The 17,388-nt window shown below is 41.6% G+C and overlaps 1 pseudogene; it reads right to left on the reverse strand.

Moving 5' to 3' along the window:
• LOC127924948 (protein eyes shut homolog) overlaps positions 1 to 17,388 on the reverse strand; it is a 167,370-nt pseudogene that overhangs the window by 38,985 nt on the left and 110,997 nt on the right.

A 17,388-nucleotide genomic window follows, 5' to 3' on the forward strand; every position in this document is an offset into this window, starting at 1 on the left:
TCTCACTATCACATACAGTTGGAGATAATATCTCTATCACATACAGTAGGAGATAACATCTCACTTTACATACAGTTGGAGATAATATCTCACTATCACATATAGTTGGAGATAATATCTCACTATCACATACATGGAGATAATATCTATCACATATTATCTCACTATCACATACAGTTGGAGATAATATCTCACTATCACATACAGTAGGAGATTACATCTCACTATCACATACAGTAGAGATTACATCTCACTATCACATACAGTTGGAGATAACATCTCATTATCACATACAGTAGGAGATTACATCTCACTATCACATACAGTTGGAGATAACATCTCACTATCACATACAGTTGGAGATTACATCTCACTATCACATACAGTTGGAGATAACATCTCTCACATACAGTAGGAGATAATATCTCACTATCAGTTACAGTAGAGATAATATCTCACTATCACATACAGTAGGAGATTACATCTCACTATCACATACAGTTGGATGGCATAGTAGATCAGACTTTCAAACCAACTCAAAGGCAAAGTTAAGCATCAAATGGAGACACCAAGTAAAAAACGAGGCCATGTTTTGACTCAGTCAGTTAGAAATGTTAGCACAGAACCAGTCCTATGATAAACATGTCATTACAGGTCATGTAAAACAAGTGATTAGTTTGTTTTTGCAGTTGTGGGTGTATTTATCCTGCTTTTTAAAGACAAGAGATATCCTGGAAAATAAACATTTACTGTACAGTATTTTACCTCTATGATCTCATCAAGCCACCTTCACACTTAAATGCCTAATTCCTGTCATAAATTGGTCGGCGCCATTTATGTCATAAGTGGAGAGGGGAGAAGGGGCATAAATATCAGGCAATTTTGCCAATAATTTATTGGCTGTGTCGTCGATGTCCTACCTGTGAGACATACCTCTGATTAAACCTTGATTTGGGCCGAGGACTGTTATGCATTATTAATGGACAAAGGATAATTGTCAAGTTTTATGACAAGGAGAGAGATGGAAATTGGTTCCATGGATGAGTGAGTCATAAATGGCACCTTATTCCTTACATAATGAACTACTTTTGACTAGAGCTCATAGGGCCCTGGTCAAAAGTAGTGCACTGTATACGGAATAGGGTACCATTTGGAACTTCAGTTCTGGTCAGTAGTGAGGAATGATGAGAATTTGCCCTGCACCGATGGTGCTGATAGCCTGGCATTAGTCATGGGTACCTCTGCAGCCACGGCCTGTGACAGTGCTAATGATAGTCATTTTGTAGCGTGACCATGCAGTGGAATACGTTTATGGGAGCAGAAAATGTCAGAGAAAAGGAGTAGAAACCTACAGCTCGCTGTCCTTCACTTCATGGCATTAACCTTTCATCTGGTTTAACTAGTAGAAACCTACAGCTCACTGTCCTTCATGGCATTAACCTTTCATCTGGTTTAACTAGTAGAAACCTACAGCTCACTGTCCTTCATGGCATTAACCTTTCATCTGGTTTAACTAGTAGAAACCTACAACTCGCTGTCCTTCATGGCATTAACCATGGTATTTTCATCTGGTTTAACTAGTAGAAACCTACAGCTCACTGTCCTTCATGGCATTAACCTTTCATCTGGTTTAACTAGTAGAAACCTACAGCTCACTGTCCTTCATCATTAACCTTCATCTGGTTTAACTATTAACTTCATGGCATTTTCATCTGGTTTAACTAGTAGAAACCTACAGCTCACTGTTCTTCATGGCATTAACCTTTCATCTGGTTTAACTAGTAGAAACCTACAGCTCACTGTCCTTCACTTCATGGCATTAACCTTTCATCTGGTTTAACTAGTAGAAACCTACAGCTCACTGTCCTTCATGGCATTAACCTTTCATCTGGTTTAACTAGTAGAAACCTACAGCTCACTGTCCTTCATGGCATTAACCTTTCATCTGGTTTAACTAGTAGAAACCTACAGCTCACTGTCCTTCACTTCATGGCATTAACCTTTCATCTGGTTTAACTAGTAGAAACCTACAGCTCACTGTCCTTCATGGTATTAACCTTCCATCTGGTTTAACTAGTAGAAACCTACAGCTCGCTGTTCTTCACTTCATGGCATTAACCTTTCATCTGGTTTAACTAGTAGAAACCTACAGCTCACTGTTCTTCATGGCATTAACCTTTCATCTGGTTTAACTAGTAGAAACCTACAGCTCGCTGTCCTTCATGGCATTAACCTTTCATCTGGTTTAACTAGTAGAAACCTACAGCTCACTGTCCTTCACTTCATGGCATTAACCTTTCATCTGGTTTAACTAGTAGAAACCTACAGCTCACTGTCCTTCACTTCATGGCATTAACCTTTCATCTGGTTTAACTAGTAGAAACCTACAGCTCACTGTCCTTCATGGCATTAACCTTTCATCTGGTTTAACTAGTAGAAACCTACAGCTCGCTGTCCTTCACTTCATGGCATTAACCTTTCATCTGGTTTAACTAGTAGAAACCTACAGCTCGCTGTTCTTCATGGCATTAACCTTTCATCTGGTTTAACTAGTAGAAACCTACAGCTCGCTGTTCTTCATGGCATTAACCTTTCATCTGGTTTATCTAGTAGAAACCTACAGCTCACTGTCCTTCACTTCATGGCATTAACCTTTCATCTGGTTTAACTAGTAGAAACCTACAGCTCACTGTCCTTCATGGCATTAACCTTTCATCTGGTTTAACTAGTAGAAACCTACAGCTCACTGTCCTGTCCTTCATGGCATTAACCTTTCATCTGGTTTAACTAGTAGAAACCTACAGCTCACTGTCCTTCATGGTATTAACCTTTCATCTGGTTTAACTAGTAGAAACCTACAGCTCACTGTCCTTCATGGCATTAACCTTTCATCTGGTTTAACTAGTAGAAACCTACAGCTCACTGTCCTTCACTTCATGGCATTAACCTTTCATCTGGTTTAACTAGTAGAAACCTACAGCTCACTGTCCTTCATGGTATTAACCTTTCATCTGGTTTAACTAGTAGAAACCTACAGCTCACTGTCCTTCATGGCATTAACCTTCATCTGGTTTAACTAGTAGAAACCTACAGCTCACTGTTCTTCATGGCATTAACCTTTCATCTGGTTTAACTAGTAGAAACCTACAGCTCACTGTCCTTCATGGCATTAACCTTTCATCTGGTTTAACTAGTAGAAACCTACAGCTCACTGTCCTTCATGGCATTAACCTTTCATCTGGTTTAACTAGTAGAAACCTACAGCTCACTGTCCTTCACTTCATGGCATTAACCTTTCATCTGGTTTAACTAGTAGAAACCTACAGCTCACTGTCCTTCATGGTATTAACCTTTCATCTGGTTTAACTAGTAGAAACCTACAGCTCACTGTCCTTCATGGCATTAACCTTTCATCTGGTTTAACTAGTAGAAACCTACAGCTCACTGTCCTTCACTTCATGGCATTAACCTTTCATCTGGTTTAACTAGTAGAAACCTACAGCTCACTGTCCTTCACTTCATGGCATTAACCTTTCATCTGGTTTAACTAGTAGAAACCTACAGCTCACTGTCCTTCACTTCATGGCATTAACCTTTCATCTGGTTTAACTAGTAGAAACCTACAGCTCACTGTCCTTCATGGCATTAACCTTTCATCTGGTTTAACTACAGAAACCTACAGCTCTTACCTTCATGGGTTAACCTTTCATCTGGTTTAACTAGTAGAAACCTACAGCTCACTGTCCCATGGTATTAACCTTTCATCTGGCTCTTAACTAGTAGGAAACCTTGTTGCTGTCCTTCAGGGAATAGGGTGCCATGTGGAACACAGACTGGCTCTTACCAATAGGTTACCTTCATCTGTTTAACAGGGAATAGGGTCCTTCATGTATTAACACAGACTGGCTCTTACCAATAGGTTACCTTGTTGTCCTTCAGGGAATAGGGTGCCATCTGGTTTAACTAGTAGAAACCTACAGCTCACTGCTTCATGGTATTAACCAGACTGGCTCTTTTAATAGGTTACCTTGTTGTTGTACATCTGGAATAGGGTGCCATGTGGAACACAGACTGGCTCTTACCAATAGGTTACCTTGTTCCTGTCATGGGAATAGGGTGCCATGTGGAACACAGACTGTTACCTTACCAATAGGTTACCTTGTTCTGGTTTACTAGGAAAACAGGGTGCCATGTGCATTAACACAGACTGGCTCTTAACTAATAGGTTACCTTGTTGTCTGTACAGGGAATAGGGTGCCATGTAGAACACAGACTGTCCTTACTTCATGGGTTACCTTCATCTGGTTTAAGGGAATAGGGTGAAACCTGAACACAGACTGGTCTTATGGCATTAACCAGGGAATAGGGTTCAGACTGGCTTTAACTAGTAGTTACCTTGTTGCTGTACAGGGAATTAGGGTTCCATCTTGTGGAACACAGACTGGCCTTACCAATAGGTTACCTTGTTGCTGTACAGGGAATAGGGTGCCATTTTTATTATTACAGACTGGCTCACCAGTGGTTGTATGGTATATGTTCCAGTGATTGACAGGTTGCATTCATTTAGTGGGAATAGGGTGCCATGTGGAACACAGACTGGCTCTTGTATGGATATTTACCAATAGGTTACCTTGTTGTTGTACAGGGAATAGGGTGCCATGTGGAACACAGACTGGCTCTTACCAATAGGTTACCTTGTTGTTGTACAGGGAATAGGGTGCCATGTGGAACACAGACTGGCTCTTACCAATAGGTTACCTTGTTGCTGTACAGGGAATAGGGTGCCATGTGGAACACAGACTGGCTCTTACCAATAGGTTACCTTGTTGCTGTACAGGGAATAGGGTGCCATGTGGAACACAGACTGGCTCTTACCAATAGGTTACCTTGTTGCTTTACAGGGAATAGGGTGCCATGTGGAACACAGACTGGCTCTTACCAATAGGTTACCTTGTTGTTGTACAGGGAATAGGGTGCCATGTGGAACACAGACTGGCTCTTACCAATAGGTTACCTTGTTGCTGTACAGGGAATAGGGTGCCATGTGGAACACAGACTGGCTCTTACCAATAGGTTACCTTGTTGCTGTACAGGGAATAGGGTGCCATGTGGAACACAGACTGGCTCTTACCAATAGGTTACCTTGTTGCTGTACAGGGAATAGGGTGCCATGTGGAACACAGACTGGCTCTTACCAATAGGTTACCTTGTTGCTGTACAGGGAATAGGGTGCCATGTGGAACACAGACTGGCTCTTACCAATAGGTTACCTTGTTGCTGTACAGGGAATAGGGTGCCATGTGGAACACAGACTGGCTCTTACCAATAGGTTACCTTGTTGCTGTACAGGGAATAGGGTGCCATGTGGAACACAGACTGGCTCTTACCAATAGGTTACCTTGTTGTTGTACAGGGAATAGGGTGCCATGTGGAACACAGACTGGCTCTTACCAATAGGTTACCTTGTTGCTGTACAGGGAATAGGGTGCCATGTGGAACACAGACTGGCTCTTACCAGCTGGACAGAAGCAGTGATACAGGTCAACACCGTCCACACACACAGCTCCGTTCTGGCACGGCATCGACTTGCAGTCGTTCAGATTCACCTCACAGAACGGCCCACCAAAGCCTGCATGAGAGAGAAGCACACACACACAGGATCATTAGTGAATCTCTTTGGTTAGTTTTATCTGTCAGCCAATTAAGATTTCTATGTCTTTGTTTCCCCACTCTGAAGCTGCTTTTACAAAGCTGTTTCTGATCCAGTGTGTGTGTGTTTGTGCGAGAATGTGTATTTGCGAGTATGTATGTGTGTGTCTGTGTGTGTGTCGTGTTGTTTAATCATTGTTAATATGAGGCATTAATTGACTCTTTGATATATAACATTAAACAGGCCAGATCCTGTGATCTGAATATAACATTAAACAGGCCAGATCCTGTGATCGAATATGTAACATTAAACAGGCCAGATCCTGTGATCTAATATGTAACATTAAAAAGGCCAGATCCTGTGATCTAATATGTAACATTAAACAGGCCAGATCCTGTGATCTAATATGTAACATTAAACAGGCCAGATCCTGTGATCTGATATGTAACATTAAACAGGCCAGATCCTGTGATCTAATATATAACATTAAACAGGCCAGATCCTGTGATCTAATATGTAACATTAAACAGGCCAGATCCTGTGATCTGATATGTAACATTAAACAGGCCAGATCCTGTGATCTGATATGTAACATTAAACAGGCCAGATCCTGTGATCTAATATGTAACATTAAACAGGCCAGATCCTGTGATCTAATATGTAACATTAAACAGGCCAGATCCTGTGATCTAATATGTAACATTAAACAGGCCAGATCCTGTGATCTAATATGTAACATTAAACAGGCCAGATCCTGTGATCTGATATGTAACATTAAACAGGCCAGACCCTGTGATCTAATATGTAACATTAAACAGGCCAGATCCTGTGATCTAATATGTAACATTAAACAGGCCAGATCCTGTGATCTAATATGTAACATTAAACAGGCCAGATCCTGTGATCTGGTCGAACACTAATCTCACCTCCTCCATTCCAAGAGATGCAGGAAGCATTAAGACAGGCACAGACAGGGACACACACAGGTTTGTGATCATTAAACACCTCCTGCCTTGTTCAATATGTCAATAAGGTGTAAACAGGTAGGCAGGGAAAGCAGTGGTGAGATGACAAACTAACTCATTGGCTGAAGTGATAGTGGAGGACGAGAGAGAGAGAGAGAGAGAGAGAAAGAGGAGAGAGAGATCTAATATATAACATTAAAGAGGCCAGAGGTGTTTGGCCCAATGTTCGACAGGGCAGGCAGGGTGCCATTCTATCGAAGCCTTGCACCATATAACAAGCACCTGTGGGATCATAAGTATCAGTTCTTTCCCCAACCCTGTTGTTAGTACCTGGGTTAAAAGAGTATTCATTCTATTACAAATACTTTGGCCGGTTTGATTGATCCACTGCCTAGATTGCCAGATGATGAGATTTACACTTTTAATACTAATCTGTTGGTTACATTATGCCAGGCCAGCTCAGTCAAGCTCAGCCAAAGTATTTCAAAGAAAACAGATGCTATTTGAAACCAGGTTTGACACATAGTTACTGAAAATCTATTTACCGGTGCTCTATCTGAAGAGTTGTCTGGAGAGTCTTGTAAAACAGACCGTGATCACTGATGCAATCATGTCCAGATAAAGTTAATGCATTGCCTTCTCTGAGGAATGCTGAACAGTGATTCGCTGAAGCTTAACAATCAACACAGGTGCTGGCCATGCAGAGATGGGTAATGGACAGACAGAACACAATACTGCTGTAATGTAGAACCTGCACATTTCAATGGAAGATCATTATTACATTACTGGGAAAGCTGTAACAGAGATGTTAAACACAGTATTACTTTACTGGACTGAGCTGTAAAGTGAGTATTAGTGGAGGACGAGAGATAGAGAGAACACAGTATTACATTACTGGAGAGCTGTAACAGAGATAGTTAAACACAGTATTACATTACTGGACTGAGCTGTAACAGAGATAGTTAAACACAGTATTACATTACAGGACTGAGCTGTAACAGAGATAGTTAAACACAGTATTACATTACTGTGGGGAGCTGTAACAGAGATAGTTAAACACAGTATTACATTACTGGACTTGGCTGTAACAGAGATAGTTAAACACAGTATTACATTACTGGACTTTAGCTGTAACAGAGATACAGTTAAACACAGTATTACATTACTGGACTGAGCTGTAACAGCCAAAGTAGTTAAACACAGTATTACATTACTGAAACAGAGTTTGTAACAGAGATAGTTAAACACAGTATTACATTACTGGACTGAGCTGTAACAGAGATAGTTAAACACAGTATTACATTACTGGACTGCAAGCTGTCCAGAGATAGTTAAACACAGTATTACATTACTGGACTTAGCTGTAACAGAGATAGTTAAACACAGTATTACATTACTGGACTTGCTGTAACAGAGATAGTTAAACACAGTATTACATTACTGGACTTAGCTGTAACAGAGATAGTTAAACACAGTATTACATTACTGGACTTTAGCTGTAACAGAGATAGTTAAACACAGTATTACATTACTGGACTTAGCTGTAACAGAGATAGTTAAACACAGTATTACATTACTGGACTGAGCTGTAACAGAGATAGTTAAACACAGTATTACATTACTGGACTGAGCTGTAACAGAGATAGTTAAACACAGTATTACATTACTGGACTGAGCTGTAACAGAGATAGGTAAACACAGTATTACATTACTGGACTGAGCTGTAACAGAGATAGTTAAACACAGTATTACATTACTGGACTGAGCTGTAACAGAGATAGTTAAACACAGTATTACATTACTGGACTGAGCTGTAACAGAGATAGTTAAACACAGTATTACATTACTGGACTGAGCTGTAACAGAGATAGGTAAACACAGTATTACATTACTGGACTGAGCTGTAACAGAGATAGGTAAACACAGTATTACATTACTGGACTGAGCTGTAACAGAGATAGTTAAACACAGTATTACATTACTGGACTGAGCTGTAACAGAGATAGTTAAACACAGTATTACATTACTGGACTGAGCTGTAACAGAGATAGTTAAACACAGTATTACATTACTGGACTGAGCTGTAACAGAGATAGTTAAACACAGTATTACATTACTGGACTGAGCTGTAACAGAGATAGTTAAACACAGTATTAAATGACTGCAGCTCTAACAGAGATAGTTAAACACAGCAGATTCTGGGTTAAATGACTCCTAGTCTGATTCACAGGGGTTATTAAATGACTCTTACCTGTCTGATTCAGAGGGGTTAAATGACTCCTGCACCTCTCTGATTCAGAGGGGTTAAACAACCCTGCACCTCTCTGATTCAGAGGGGTCGGGTTAAATGACTCCTGTACCTCTCTGATTCAGAGGGGTTGGGTTAAATGACTCTTCCACCTGTCTGATTCAGAGGGGTTAAATGACTCCTGCACCTCTCTGATTCAGAGGGTTAAATGACCCCTGCACCTCTCTGATTCAGAGGGTTGGGTTAAATGACTCCTGCACCTCTCTGATTCAGAGGGGTTAGTTAAATGACTCCTGCACCTCTCTGATTCAGAGGGGTTAAATGACCTCCACCTAGTCTGATTCAGAGGGTTAAATGACTCCTGCACTCTGCAGCTCTGATTCAGAGATGGGTTAAAACACTCCTATTACCAACTCTGATTCAGAAGGGTTAAATGACTCCTGCACCTCTCTGATTCAGAGGGGTTAAATGACTCCTGTACCTCTGATTCAGAAGGGTTAAATGACTCCTGCACCTCTCTGATTCAGAGGGGTTAAATGACTCCTCCACCTGTCTGATTCAGAGGGGTTAAATGACTCCTTTACCTCTCTGATTCAGAGGGGTTGGGTTAAATGACTCCTCCAACTCTCTGATTCAGAGGGGTTAAATGACTCCTTTACCTCTCTGATTCAGAGGGGTTAAATGACTCCTTTAACCCTCTGACGTTTCAGTTGAAGACATTCAGCTCCTTTAACATTACTGAAGACATTGTTCTTGTAGTCTTTTTTCACATCAGTACTTCTTGTTTTTAAAATGTGCTTTCTTCCTGTCGTTGGGCACTTTCGAGTGTTTTGACAAAGACTATCAATGTCACAAATGGCACCCTATTCCCTATATAGTACTACTTTTGAAAAGGGCCCGTATGGAATAGGGTACCATTTGGGAAGGAGAGAAAGGACTATTAAAATCCTGAAACCAAGTGTGTCTGTCGCATCAGCAACACGCATCACTTCCTCCGAAGTATTGATCATTACAGAGTCCCCACTTTTAAAAAATAAGAAATGGCACACTATTCCCTATTTCGTGCACTACGTTTGACCATGGCCCACAGGGCTCTGTAGTGAAGTATTTAGGCTGTATGGGTGCCATTTGGGACAAACCCAGTGTCTTGGGTTTAGCCATGCTTCTCTGACAGATACGAGGGCGACCACTTTTATTGCTTCTGAAACAATGCTTTTAGCTTGTAAAATATAATGGAGTGTAAGAACACATAGCAAGGACACATTGCAGTGAGGGAGACAGTTCTAGGAGGTGGTGCCGGTACATACGCTGTTTAGTGTATTGTGTGTGTGTGTGTGTGTGTGTGAGTGAGTGCGCGTGTGATACATATTCCTGTTAAGCTATCTTGGCAGGTGCAGCATTAAGGCAGTAGATAATGCGTATGCCAACCCCTGCCAGTCTAAAACATCTCTGAAAGGCCATCCGGTGCGGCGTGTAATTTGCCCTTGAGACGTGGAGCCAGAGCTGGGTAGAGGACTAGAGAGGAGTGGCGGAGGAGGCTGGAGCTCACTGTAGGGTTGCTCTTTCATTTACTTAACAAATCACTCATGATCGTTCACTCTGACACACGTCAAGAATAAGTGCAAGGGGAGTAATGAAGTTGTTGGTTATTGATATGGTCGCCTGAACCTCCACGGGATAATCGCTCAGACTAAGACAATGTTTTACATTTTAGGTGTGATGGTTAGATGTGTGATGGTTAGATGTGTGATGGTTAGATGTGTGATGGTTAGATGTGTGATGGTTAGATGTGTGATGGTTAGATGTGTGATGGTTAGATGTGTGATGGTTAAATGTGTGATGGTTAGATGTGTGATGGTTAGATGTGTGATGGGTCGTTTGGACATGTGCAAATATTTTAGTTACATTTTGATGAATGCATGTTTAGATGTTGATGGTCATTGTTGATGTCTGTATCCTGTATAACATCACTGTCTGTACCTTGAATAACATCACTGTCTGTGTGTGAATTACATGTGACTGTTCACTGTCTGTCCCCTGTATGATCACAACACTGTTCCCTGGTCTGTGACCCTGAATAACATGGTTACACTGTTCCCTGTGTGATGGTTAATAACATGGTTAACACTGTTGATGGTTGTACCCTGTATGATGGTTAACACTGTGATGGTTAGTCTGTGATGGTTAACATCAAACACTGTTCATGTCTGTACCCTGTATAACATCACAACACTGTTCCCTGTCTGTACCCTGTATAACATCACAACACTGTTCACTGTCTGTACCCTGTATAACATCACAACACTGTTCACTGTCTGTACCCTGTATAAGTCACAACACTGTGTCTGTACCCTGTATAACATCACAACACTGTTCCCTGTCTGTACCCTGTATAACATCACAACACTGTTCACTGTCTGTCCCCTGTATAACATCACAACACTGTTCACTGTCTGTACCCTGTATAACATCACAACACTGTTCCCTGTCTGTACCCTGTATAACATCACAACACTGTCTGTACCCTGTATAACATCACAACACTGTTCACTGTCTGTCCCCTGTATAACATCACAACACTGTTCACTGTCTGTACCCTGTATAACATCACAACACTGTTCACTGTCTGTACCCTGTATAACATCACAACACTGTCTGTACCCTGTATAACATCACAACACTGTTCCCTGTCTGTACCCTGTATAACATCACAACACTGTTCACTGTCTGTACCCTGTATAACATCACAACACTGTCTGTACCCTGAATATAACATCACAACACTGTCTGTACCCTGTATAACATCACAACACTGTTCCCTGTCTGTACCCTGTATAACATCACAACACTGTTCACTGTCTGTACCCTGTATAACATCACAACACTGTCTGTACTGTATAACATCACAACACTGTATGTACCCTGTATAACATCACAACACTGTTCACTGTCTGTCCCCTGTATAACATCACAACACTGTTCACTGTCTGTACCCTGTATAACATCACAACACTGTTCCCTGTCTGTACCCTGTATAACATCACAACACTGTCTGTACCCTGTATAACATCACAACACTGTTCCCTGTCTGTACCCTGTATAACATCACAACACTGTCTGTACCCTGTATAACATCACAACACTGTTCCCTGTCTGTACCCTGTATAACATCACAACACTGTCTGTACCCTGTATAACATCACAACACTGTTCCCTGTCTGTACCCTGTATAACATCACAACACTGTTCACTGTCTGTACCCTGTATAACATCACTGTCTGTACCCTGTATAACATCACTGTCTGTACCCTGTATAACATCACAACACTGTTCACTGTCTGTACCCTGTATAACATCACAACACTGTCTGTACCCTGTATAACATCACAACACTGTTCACTGTCTGTATCCTGTATAACATCACAACACTGTTCCCTGTCTGTACCCTGTATAACATCACAACACTGTCTGTACCCTGTATAACATCACAACACTGTTCCCTGTCTGTACCCTGTATAACATCACAACACTGTTCACTGTCTGTACCCTGTATAACATCACTGTCTGTACTGTATAACATCACTGTCTGTACCCTGTATAACATCACAACACTGTTCACTGTCTGTACCCTGTATAACATCACAACACTGTTCACTGTCTGTCCCCTGTATAACATCACAACACTGTTCACTGTCTGTACCCTGTATAACATCACAACACTGTTCACTGTCTGTACCCTGAATAACATCACAACACTGTTCACTGTCTGTACCCTGTATAACATCACAACACTGTTCCCTGTCTGTACCCTGTATAACATCACAACACTGTCTGTACTCTGTATAACATCACAACACTGTTCCCTGTCTGTACCCTGTATAACATCACAACACTGTTCCTGTCTGTACCCTGTATAACATCACAACACTGTTCCCTGTCTGTACCCTGTATAACATCACAACACTGTCTGTACCCTGTATAACATCACAACACTGTTCCCTGTCTGTCCCCTGTATAACATCACAACACTGTTCACTGTCTGTCCCCTGTATAACATCACAACACTGTTCCCTGTCTGTACCCTGTAGAACATCACAACACTGTTCACTGTCTGTCCCCTGTATAACATCACAACACTGTCTGTACCCTGTATAACATCACAACACTGTTCACTGTCTGTACCCTGTATAACATCACTGTCTGTACCCTGTATAACATCACAACACTGTCTGTACCCTGTATAACATCACAACACTGTTCCCTGTCTGTACCCTGTATAACATCACAACACTGTTCACTGTCTGTACCCTGTATAACATCACTGTCTGTACCCTGTATAACATCACTGTCTGTACCCTGTATAACATCACAACACTGTTCACTGTCTGTACCCTGTATAACATCACAACACTGTTCACTGTCTGTACCCTGTATAACATCACAACACTGTTCACTGTCTGTACCCTGTATAACATCACAACACTGTTCACTGTCTGTACCCTGTATAACATCACAACACTGTTCACTGTCTGTACCCTGTATAACATCACAACACTGTTCCCTGTCTGTACCCTGTATAACATCACAACACTGTTCCTGTTTGTACCCTGAATAACATCACAACACTGTTCACTGTCTGTACCCTGTATAACATCACAACACTGTTCACTGTCTGTCCCCTGTATAACATCACAACACTGTTCCCTGTCTGTACCCTGAATAACATCACAACACTGTTCCCTGTCTGTACCCTGAATAACATCACAACACTGTTCACTGTCTGTACCCTGTATAACATCACAACACTGTTCCCTGTCTGTACCCTGTATAACATCACAACACTGTTCACTGTCTGTACCCTGTATAACATCACAACACTGTTCCCTGTCTGTACCCTGTATAACATCACAACACTGTTCACTGTCTGTACCCTGTATAACATCACAACACTGTTCACTGTCTGTACACTGTATAACATCACAACACTGTCTGTACCCTGTATAACATCACAACACTGTTCCCTGTCTGTACCCTGTATAACATCACAACACTGTTCACTGTCTGTCCCCTGTATAACATCACAACACTGTTCACTGTCTGTACCCTGTATAACATCACAACACTGTTCCCTGTCTGTACCCTGTATAACATCACAACACTGTCTGTACCCTGTATAACATCACAACACTGTTCCCTGTCTGTACCCTGTATAACATCACAACACTGTTCACTGTCTGTACCCTGTATAACATCACAACACTGTCTGTACCCTGTATAACATCACAACACTGTCTGTACCCTGTATAACACCACAACACTGTTCCCTGTCTGTACCCTGTATAACATCACAACACTGTTCACTGTCTGTACCCTGTATAACATCACAACACTGTCTGTACCCTGTATAACATCACAACACTGTCTGTACCCTGTATAACATCACAACACTGTTCCCTGTCTGTACCCTGTATAACATCACAACACTGTTCACTGTCTGTACCCTGTATAACATCACAACACTGTCTGTACCCTGTATAACATCAACAACACTGTTCACTGTCTGTTCACTGTCTGTCCCCTGTATAACATCACAACACTGTTCACTGTCTGTACCCTGTATAACATCACAACACTGTTCCTGTCTGTACCCTGTATAACATCACAACACTGTCTGTACCTCCTGTATAACATCACAACACTGTTCCCTGTCTGTACCCTGTATAACATCACAACACTGTCTGTCTCCTGTATAACATCACAACACTGTTCCCTGTCTGTACCCTGTATAACATCACAACACTGTCTGTACCCTGTATAACATCACAACACTGTTCCCTGTCTGTACCCTGTATAACATCACAACACTGTTCACTGTCTGTACCCTGTATAACATCACTGTCTGTACCCTGTATAACATCACAACACTGTTCACTGTCTGTACCCTGTATAACATCACAACACTGTCTGTACCCTGTATAACATCACAACACTGTTCACTGTCTGTATCCTGTATAACATCACAACACTGTTCCCTGTCTGTACCCTGTATAACATCACAACACTGTCTGTACCCTGTATAACATCACAACACTGTTCCCTGTCTGTACCCTGTATAACATCACAACACTGTTCACTGTCTGTACCCTGTATAACATCACTGTCTGTACCCTGTATAACATCACTGTCTGTACCCTGTATAACATCACAACACTGTTCACTGTCTGTACCCTGTATAACATCACAACACTGTTCACTGTCTGTACCCTGTATAACATCACAACACTGTTCCCTGTCTGTACCCTGTATAACATCACAACACTGTTCACTGTCTGTACCCTGTATAACATCACAACACTGTTCACTGTCTGTACCCTGTATAACATCACAACACTGTTCCCTGTCTGTACCCTGTATAACATCACAACACTGTCTGTACCCTGTATAACATCACAACACTGTTCCCTGTCTGTACCCTGTATAACATCACAACACTGTCTGTACCCTGTATAACATCACAACACTGTTCCCTGTCTGTACCCTGTATAACATCACAACACTGTCTGTACCCTGTATAACATCACAACACTGTTCCCTGTCTGTACCCTGTATAACATCACAACACTGTTCACTGTCTGTACCCTGTATAACATCACTGTCTGTACCCTGTATAACATCACTGTCTGTACCCTGTATAACATCACAACACTGTTCACTGTCTGTACCCTGTATAACATCACAACACTGTCTGTACCCTGTATAACATCACAACACTGTTCACTGTCTGTATCCTGTATAACATCACAACACTGTTCCCTGTCTGTACCCTGTATAACATCACAACACTGTCTGTACCCTGTATAACATCACAACACTGTTCCCTGTCTGTACCCTGTATAACATCACAACACTGTTCACTGTCTGTACCCTGTATAACATCACTGTCTGTACCCTGTATAACATCACTGTCTGTACCCTGTATAACATCACAACACTGTTCACTGTCTGTACCCTGTATAACATCACAACACTGTTCACTGTCTGTACCCTGTATAACATCACAACACTGTTCACTGTCTGTACCCTGTATAACATCACAACACTGTTCACTGTCTGTACCCTGAATAACATCACAACACTGTTCACTGTCTGTACCCTGTATAACATCACAACACTGTTCCCTGTCTGTACCCTGTATAACATCACAACACTGTTCCCTGTTTGTACCCTGAATAACATCACAACACTGTTCACTGTCTGTACCCTGTATAACATCACAACACTGTTCACTGTCTGTACCCTGTATAACATCACAACACTGTTCACTGTCTGTACCCTGAATAACATCACAACACTGTTCACTGGCTGTACCCTGTATAACACCATAACACTATTCCCTGTCTGTACCCTGAAAAACATCACAACACTGTTCACTGTCTGTACCCTGAATAACATCACAACACTGTTCCCTGTCTGTACCCTGTATAACATCACAACACTGTTCCCTGTCTGTACCCTGTATAACATCACAACACTGTTCCCTGTCTGTACCCTGTATAACATCACAACACTGTTCACTGTCTGTACCCTGTATAACATCACAACACTGTTCCCTGTCTGTACCCTGAATAACATCACAACACTGTTCACTGTCTGTACCCTGAATAACATCACAACACTGTTCCCTGTCTGTACCCTGTATAACATCACAACACTGTTCCCTGTCTGTACCCTGTATAACATCACAACACTGTTCACTGTCTGTACCCTGTATAACATCACAACACTGTTCACTGTCTGTACCCTGTATAACATCACAACACTGTTCCCTGTCTGTACCCTGTATAACATCACAACACTGTTCCCTGTCTGTACCCTGTATAACATCACAACACTGTTCACTGTCTGTACCCTGTATAACATCACAACACTGTCCCCTGTCTGTACCCTGTATAACATCACAACACTGTTCACTGTCTGTACCCTGTATAACATCACAACACTGTTCCCTGTTTGTACCCTGAATAACATCACAACACTGTTCACTGTCTGTACCCTGTATAACATCACAACACTGTTCCCTGTCTGTACCCTGTATAACATCACAACACTGTTCACTGTCTGTACCCTGTATAACATCACAACACTGTTCCCTGTTTGTACCCTGAATAACATCACAACACTGTTCACTGTCTGTACCCTGAATAACATCACAACACTGTTCACTGTCTGTACCCTGAATAACATCACAACACTGTTCACTGTCTGTACCCTGTATAACATCACAACACTGTTCACTGTCTGTACCCTGTATAACATCACAACACTGTTCCCTGTCTGTACCCTGAATAACATCACAACACTGTTCACTGTCTGTCCCCTGTATAACATCACAACACTGTTCTCTGTCTGTACCCTGAATAACATCACAACAATGTTCACTGTCTGTACCCTGAATAACATCACAACACTGTTCACTGTCTGTACCCTGAATAACATCTCAACACTGTTCACTGTCTGTACCCTGT

This window comes from Oncorhynchus keta, unplaced genomic scaffold, assembly GCF_023373465.1.
Source record: "Oncorhynchus keta strain PuntledgeMale-10-30-2019 unplaced genomic scaffold, Oket_V2 Un_contig_4789_pilon_pilon, whole genome shotgun sequence".
In the NCBI taxonomy this organism is placed as follows: Eukaryota; Metazoa; Chordata; class Actinopteri; order Salmoniformes; family Salmonidae; genus Oncorhynchus; species Oncorhynchus keta.